Source organism: Staurois parvus, unplaced genomic scaffold (genome assembly GCF_062004578.1).
Source record: "Staurois parvus isolate SC_StPar_1 unplaced genomic scaffold, SC_StPar_1.0 ptg000011l, whole genome shotgun sequence".
Taxonomy (NCBI): domain Eukaryota; kingdom Metazoa; phylum Chordata; class Amphibia; order Anura; family Ranidae; genus Staurois; species Staurois parvus.
The window spans coordinates 9,998,854-10,007,333 of record NW_028317807.1 but is presented as its reverse complement, the minus strand read 5'-3'; positions in this window follow the sequence as shown (position 1 = coordinate 10,007,333).

The window sequence follows — 8,480 nt, the reverse complement described above, 5'->3', positions numbered from 1 at the left end:
GACGGAGTACTATTCCTCCCACTGACACCAATGTTGGGACACTATTCCTCCCACTGACACCAATGATGGTGCACTATTACTCCCACTGACACCAATGATGGTGCACTATTACTCCCACTGACACCAATGTTGGGGCACTATTCCTCCCACTGACACCAATGTTGGGGCACTATTCCTCCCACTGACACCAATGTTGGGACGCTATTCCTCCCACGGACACCAATGATGGGGTGCTATTCCTGCCACTGACACCAATGATGGGGCACGATTCGTTGCTCTGACACCAATGATGGGGCACTATTCCTCCCACTGACACCAATGATGGGGCACTATTCCTCCCACGGACACCAATGATGGGGCACTATTCCTCCTACTGACACTAATGATGGGACACTATTCCTCACACACTGACACTAATGATGGGGCACCATCATTGGTGTCAATGGGAGGAATAGTGCCCCATCATTGGTGTCAGAGCGAGGAAGCGTGCCCCATCATTGGAATACCATGCCATATTGAAATCAAATCTGATGTTTTTTAATTTTTGGTGTGCGTTGGAAGAGGGGTAGTCTTATACGGCGAGTATAGCCCAAACCCTATATTTTAACAGGAAAAGTAGGGGGTCGTCTTATACGCCCAGTCGTCTTATACGCCGGAAAATACAGTAAATAGAGTGTGTAATTTAATCTCCGTATAAATACAGCTGTTTTGTGAAGCCCTCAGAGGTTTGACAGAGAACAATAGTGAAAAGCATCATGAAGGCCAAGGAACACACCAGACAGGTCAGGTATAAAGTTGTGGAGAAGTTTAAAGCAGGGTTAGGTTATAAAAAAAAAAATCCCAAGGTTTAAACATCTCACGTAGCACTGTTCACTCCACCATCTGAAAATAGAGTATTGCACAACTGCAAACCTACCAAGACATGGCCATGCACAGCTCAGGTGGGAGAATCTCTAGTTTGGGAGTAGCCATGCGGGGAGACAGCAAACATGTGGAAGAAGGTGCTCTGGTTAGATGAGACCAAAATTGAACTTTTTGGCCTAAAAGCAAAACGCTATGGGGGGGGGGGGGGGGTAACACTGCCCATCATCCTGAACACACCATCCCCACTGTGAAACGTGATGGCAGCATCATGTTGTTGGGATGCTTTTCTTCAGCAGGGACAGGAAAGCTTGTCAGAGTTGATTGGAATATGGATGGAGCCAAATACAGGGCAATCTTATAGGAAAACCTGTTAAAGTCTGCAAAAGACTTGAGACTGGGGCACGAAGGTTCACCTTTCAACAGGGCATCGACCCTAAACATACGGCCAGAGCTACAATGGAATGGTTTAGATCAAAGCATATTCATGTGTTAGAATGGCCTAGTCAAAGTTCAGACCTAAATCCAATTGAGAATCTGTGGCAAGACTTGAAAATTGCTGTTCACAGATGCTCTGATCCGGGCCCATATGAAGATTGTGCTAATCCCAAACAACTAGTTACATGTGTTTTGAAATGACAATAATGTTATACTCTTGTATGGTTGTAAATATCACAACTTTAAGTGTTTGACCAGTTAGAATCTGATCCCGGTTTATTGTAGGCTGTAAGTATTGGGAAAAATAACAAAAAATACCACAGATACTTTGAATGAAATTATGACTGCCTGTTGTAAAACGGGAATCCTCCTGCCTTTCTGGAATATCAGGTTGTTCAGATGTATGTTTTTTTTTTCTGTTTTGTTTCTTATTTAATCAGTCCAGTTTAATTTACTAGTCTTTGTGGGATTCCAGGCTAAGACTAAAATGGCCACTGTAATGTCTGTCCTTTTATGGAATCAGAGGTTTGTCACCTATGCTTCTTTCATTAGTGAATCGGTTCTGTGAGCTTTATAAAATGCCATGGACCAAAATTGAAATGTTATAATGTGTTGGTTGTAACAAGGAATTGTGTATGTAATATGAAGTCTGCTATATTTAAATATAGAAATACGAGAAAGTGAACATCAGTTGCTTTCAAAATCCAATATAAGAACATTTTTTTATGAAGAATCTGCTCCATGCTTTGCTGTAAAGGTACACAGCTGTCAGTCTGCTCACTGCACAACATCAGAGTTGCAGATCTAGTAGAGTCCTGCTGAAATATAGCAGCTGTCATATACTTTCCTATCCACAAAGCTGCTAATGTATTTAGTATTCTGAGTTCTTAACCACTTCATGACTGTCTTCCATAAATCTGTGTCTTGAAAAACCTGTTTTGCTTTGTGACTCCATTGATCATGGTGGCATTAAGCAGATGTACCCTGAGGGTAATGATCACACTGTCAGCCAGTAAACTTGTCACAGTGAAAAAGTATTTTTATTTTTTTTATAAAAGTAATGGCGGTGATCAGCGACTTATTGCAGGACTGCGGCAGGCATTCTTACACTGAGTGGAAACTAACTGCCACTGACATCCCCGGTGACACTAATACAGTGATCAGTGCTAATAAAAAGCACATTTGGGGCGATCAAAGGGTTAACTGTGTGCTGTGTTTTACTAGGGAGACATGCTGTATAGGAGTGGTTCTATAATTATCAATCAGCTACTGGACCTGCAGGGCTCTGAGGAAAATAGCAGGGTCTGCGTCCCTTTAGACGTGATTTCCTTTTGGGAGTGTCACACTAAAAATCAAATTTTTGTTGCAGAAGATGCCCAAAATCTGTCTTGTATCTTAGGACAGACTTCTGGGAAAATCCGTAAGCTAATCACCCAAGCAGGAAATTATATTTCTGGGAGGCGTTCTGTACACCATCTGTGTACATAATGCCTCCACTTTGCTATAGCAATTTACTGAAAATTACAGAGCTGCAGATTGATAAGGAAATGTAATTTTTAAGAATATTCACTTACAATACGGCTTTACAAATTGCATAAGCTATATTTTTTTTTTTTGTATTTGCGAATTGTCTTTCCTCTTGAAAGTGGAGTTACCCTTTAACCACCTTCCCTCCGCCCTACAGCAGAAGTATTGCTACAGAGCGACAGGGCTGCACAAAATCACACACACACACACACGTGTGTGTGTGTGTGTGTGTGTGTGATTTGCATTTCCATGTAGGGGAGTGCATTGCGCCGTACCTGGGCTGCTATTGGTGGCTAGAGATGTCAATCACCGGGTCCCGGCCGGCGATTCCCAGCCAGCACTCGGCGATAGTCAGGTAAAGCTGACAGGGGAGAGACCTGTGTGTAAACAACACAAGTCTCTCTCCTGTCAGCATGGCCATGCTATTTTGTATCTCTGCACAGCAGAGAAATACAAAACAGATTCAGTCTGCACATGGACACAGACAAACAAACAGCTATTTCTTCAGAATAACAAAAGGTAGGACTCAACAAAGTTCGTTAAAATCCTTGCAATGTTTATAGATCAGAGAGGGGAATATTTATTTCTCAACAAAAGTGGAGTTACTCTTCAAATTCTATTCACACTTGTGTATTTCTTTTTCAAATAAATTTGCAAATGCATTAAGCAATAAAGTGGTAGTAAACCTCTCCTGGAAAAAAAAAAAAAAAACTGGTCCCCCCACAGGGAAAAGCCATACTGTACTAGTATGCACCTCATACTAGCACATTATGACAGCCTTACCTGTGAAACGGATCCCTCCAGTGGTGCCCTGTCACCGCTGACTGGGAATTTATCTTCACCTGGTTGAATGGCTGAGCCATAATGATGTTACTCCCGCACATGCATCACTGTTTACGGCACAGGGCTCTGAAGAAAAGGCACAGGTATTCTGTTCCTTCAGTGCGCATGTGCCAGTGACGTCACCAGCAGCTACACAGGTAATTATCTCCTAAACGGTGCACTTTTAGGAGATATTTATGGTATGTACAGGTAAGCCTTATTATAGGCTTACTTGTAGGTAAAAAGCAAAAAAGGGAGTTTACTCCAGGTTTAATAAGATCATTGCCATTATAGTGAATGGCACTGTTCACATCTGTTTGCGTCTTAGAGTTCCAGTGCCATTGGCTATAGATCACGTCATGCATTCTGTGTGCACTTTTGATTTGGATCTGTAATACACACTTATTTAAAAGATTCCAATTAGTATTATCATTGAAATAATGTTCTTGGATAACACACATTCCTATTAAAGCATGTTTCTTAATAGTGCTGACTACATAATTGTTAGATTTCTAGATACCTACTTACCATTCTGTTTCGAAGATCAGCGACATCCCAGTTTACTATATTGGATATAAAACACTACAAAAGTAATCAATTCTCTTTAACCACTTGCCCTCTAGAGGATGTATCCCCCTTAATGACCAGGCCTCTTTTTGCTACTTGGCGCTGCACTAATTCAATTGATAATTGCGCAGTCATGCAATGCAGTACCCAAACAAAATTTATGTCCTTTTTTTTACACAAATAGAGATTTTTTTTTGGTGGTATTTGATCACCTATGCGCTTTTTATTTTTTGCGCTATAAACAAAAAAAGACCGAAAATTTTCAAGAAAAACAATATTTTTTACTTTCTGCTATACAAAATATATAGTAAACTCAGTCAGTTATAAATTTAGGCCAAAATGTATTCTGCTCCATGTTTTTGGTAAAAAAAAATCCATATAAGTGTATATTGATTGCTTTGTGTGAACTTTATAGTGTCTACAAACTATGGTATAGATACTGCAATTTACGCCATTTTTTTTTTTGCTATACAGCACTGCACTAGTTTAACTGACAATTGTGCAGTCATGCAATAAGGTACATAAATGAAAGTTATGTCCTTTTTTTCACACAAATAGAGCTTTCTTTTGGTGGCATTTGATCACCTGTGCGCTCTTTATATTTTACGCTGTAAACAAAAAAATTTTGAGAAACATTTTTTTAAAAAAAAACATTTTCTCATTTCTGTCATACCAAATATCCAAAAAAACTAAAATTTCGTCATATATTTAGGCCAAAATGTATTCTGCTCCATGTTTTTTGTTAAAAAAATCCCAAGAAGTGTGTGTTTATTGCTTTGTGTGAAAGTTATAGCATCTACAAACTATGGTATAGCTCAGGGGTGGGCAACTGAGGCCCTCCAGCTGTTGTAGAACTAAAAGTCCCATGAGGCATTGCAAAACTGACAGTTACAAGCATGACTCCCAAAGGCAGAGGCATGATGGGACTTGTAGATCACCAACAGCTGGAGGGCCACAGTTGCCCACCCCTGGTATAGATAATGGAATTTGCACGGCTTTTACTTTCTGAAAAGTACAAACACCCCAAAATGACCCCTTTTCAGAAAGTAGACACCCTAAGCTATCTGCTGAGAGGCATATTGAGTCCATGGAAGATTTATTTTTTCCCACAAGTTTCTAGAAATTGACAAAAACTTTTTTTTTTGTTACACAAAGTTGTCATTTAAATTATATATTTTTCACACAAGCCATGGGTATGTGTGGAATTACACCCCAAAATACATTCTGCTACTTCTACCGAGTATGGAGGTACCACATGTGTGAGACTTTTTGGGAGCCTAGCCACATACAGGAGCCTGAAATCCAATGACCACTTTAAAAGCCTGAAGGTGCGTAACTTCCTGTCAGGGATCGGTGTCTCTGCCGCGATACGCCGGGCGGCGCATGCGCAGGACACCAATGCATTCCAGTCAGCGGGCAGCGGGACCCGGCCGATCACGATGGCCGTGCATGCGCACTCGCGGTCACGGACGCGTGCCTGGCACCAATGACAGCGCAGGGCGGGCTATTTAAACAAGGATAGAGGTATGTCAGATTGCCGTTTGGTCTTTTGTTCCTGTACCTGATCCTGTGTTACTCCGTTGCCGACCTCTGCATTGTACCTGACTCTGATTGTATCCTGCTTAACCCTTGGCTTGCCTGACCATCCTTCTGCCTGACCCTTGTACCGCACTGTCCGCTAGTTACTGAACCCGGCTTGTGACCTTGACCATTCTCTGCCTGCTTCTCTGGTACCTCGCTGCTCGCACGTTGCTGACCTGGCCCGCCTGACTACGCTTTCAGCCACCCAGACGACCCATCCATCCCGCACGGATCACTATTAGTAGTCTGCCTGCCTCTTCCCATCAGACTCCATTCCCGCAGTCCCCTGCCGGTGCGCTCTACCACAGTCAGATGCACTCGGGGGTCGCGACCTGGTTCCAGTCTGCACCAAGTCCATCCCCACCATCAGGGGCCCTGGTGAATAGCAGGCTGGGACTTAGACCCCGCGCCCTGAGGAAATCCGTGCTGTGGGCTGCTAGAGACACTGCCAGGCGGTACCTGACACTTCCTCATTTCACTTCCTCACTACCTATCACAGTTTCGAAGGCCTGGAAATGCCAGGATAGTACCAAACCCCCCCCCCCCCCCCCAAATGACTCCTTTTTGGAAAGTAGACACCCCAAGGAATTTAAAAAGAGGCATGATGATTATTTTGCAGATCTCATTTTTTCTTACAAGGTTTTGAAATATAAAAAAAGAAAAGAAAAAATATGTTTTTTTTTTTCTTCAGTTTTCAAAAACTTGTGGCAACAAATGAGATCTGTAAAATACGCACTATGCTTCTGAAATTAAGCCCTTTAAAAATCTGATGGTGCTTATTGGATTTTGGGGTCCTGTACTTGGCTAGACTGCCAAAACGTTTCTCAAATGTGGTACAACCATACTCGGGAGAAATAGCAGAATATATTTTGGGGAGAATTCCACATACAGTCAGGTCCATAAATATTGGGACATCGACAAAATTCTAACATTTGTGGCTCTATACACCACCACAATGGATTTGAAATTAAACGAACAAGATGTGCTTTAACTGCAGACTGTCAGCTTTAATTTGAGGGTACTTACATCCAAATCAGGTGAACGGTGTAGGAATTACAACAGTTTGCATATGTGCCTCCCACTTGTTAAGAGACCAAAAGTAATGGGACAATTGGCTTCTCAGCTGTTCCATGGCCAGGTGTGTGTTATTCCCTCATTATCCCAATTACAATGAGCAGATAAAAGGTCCAGAGTTCATTTCAAGTGTGCTATTTGCATTTGGAATCTGTTGCTGTCAACTCTCAAAATGAGATCCAAAGAGCTGTCACTATCAGTGAAGCAAGCCATCATTAGGCTGAAAAAACAAAACAAACCCATCAGAGAGAAAGCAAAAACATTAGGCGTGGCCAAAACAACTGTTTGGAACATTCTTAAAAAGAAGGAACGCACCGGTGAGCTCAGCAACACCAAAAGACCCGGAAGACCACGGAAAACAACTGTGGTGGATGACCGAAGAATTCTTTCCCTGGTGAAGAAACACCCTTCACAACAGTTGGCCAGATCAAGAACACTCTCCAGGAGGTAGGTGTATGTGTGTCAAAGTCAACAATCAAGAGAAGACTTCACCAGAGTGAATACAGAGGGTTCACCACAAGATGGAAACCATTGGTGAGCCTCAAAAACAGGAAGGCCAGATTAGAGTTTGCCAAATCTAAAAAAGCCTTCACAGTTCTGGAACAGCATCCTATGGACAGATGAGACCAAGATCAACTTGTACCAGAGTGATGGGAAGAGAAGAGTATGGAGAAGGAAAGGAACTGCTCATGATCCTAAGCATACCACCTCATCAGTGAAGCATGGTGGTGGTAGTGTCATGGCGTGGGCATGTATGGCTGCCAATGGAACTGGTTCTCTTGTATTTATTGATGATGTGACTGCTGACAAAAGCAGCCGGATGAATTCTGAAGTGTTTCGGGCAATATTATCTGCTCATATTCAGCCAAATGCTTCACAACTCATTGGACGCTGCTTCACAGTGCAGATGGACAATGACCCAAAGCATACTGCAAAAGCAACCAAAGAGTTTTTTAAGGGAAAGAAGTGGAATGTTATGCAATGGCCAAGTCAATCACCTGACCTGAATCCGATTGAGCATTTCACTTGCTGAAGACAAAACTGAAGGGAAAATGCCCCAAGAACAAGCAGGAACTGAAGACAGTTGCAGTAGAGGCCTGGCACAGCATCACCAGGGATGAAACCCAGCGCCTGGTGATGTCTATACATTCCAGACTTCAGGCTGTAATTGACTGCAAAGGATTTGCAACCAAGTATTAAAAAGTGAAAGTTTGATTTATGATTATTATTCTGTCCCATTAATTTTGGTCCCTTAACAAGTGAGAGGCACATATGCAAACTGTTGTAATTTCTACACCGTTCACCTGATGTGGATGTAAATACCCTCAAATTAAAGCTGACAGTCTGCAGGTAAAGCACATCTTGTTCGTTTCATTTCAAATCCATTGTGGTGGTGTATAGAGCCAAAAATGTAAGAATTGTGTCGATGTCCCAATATTTATGGACCTGACTATACCCATGGCATGTGTGAGCAATAAATCATTTAAGTGACAATTTTGTGTGAAAAAAAATAAATTTTTTGTTTGTCATTTTCCAAAAACTTGTGGTAAAAAAATAAATTCTTCTATTGATTCAACATGCCTCTCAGCAAATAGTTTGCCCAGCATTAG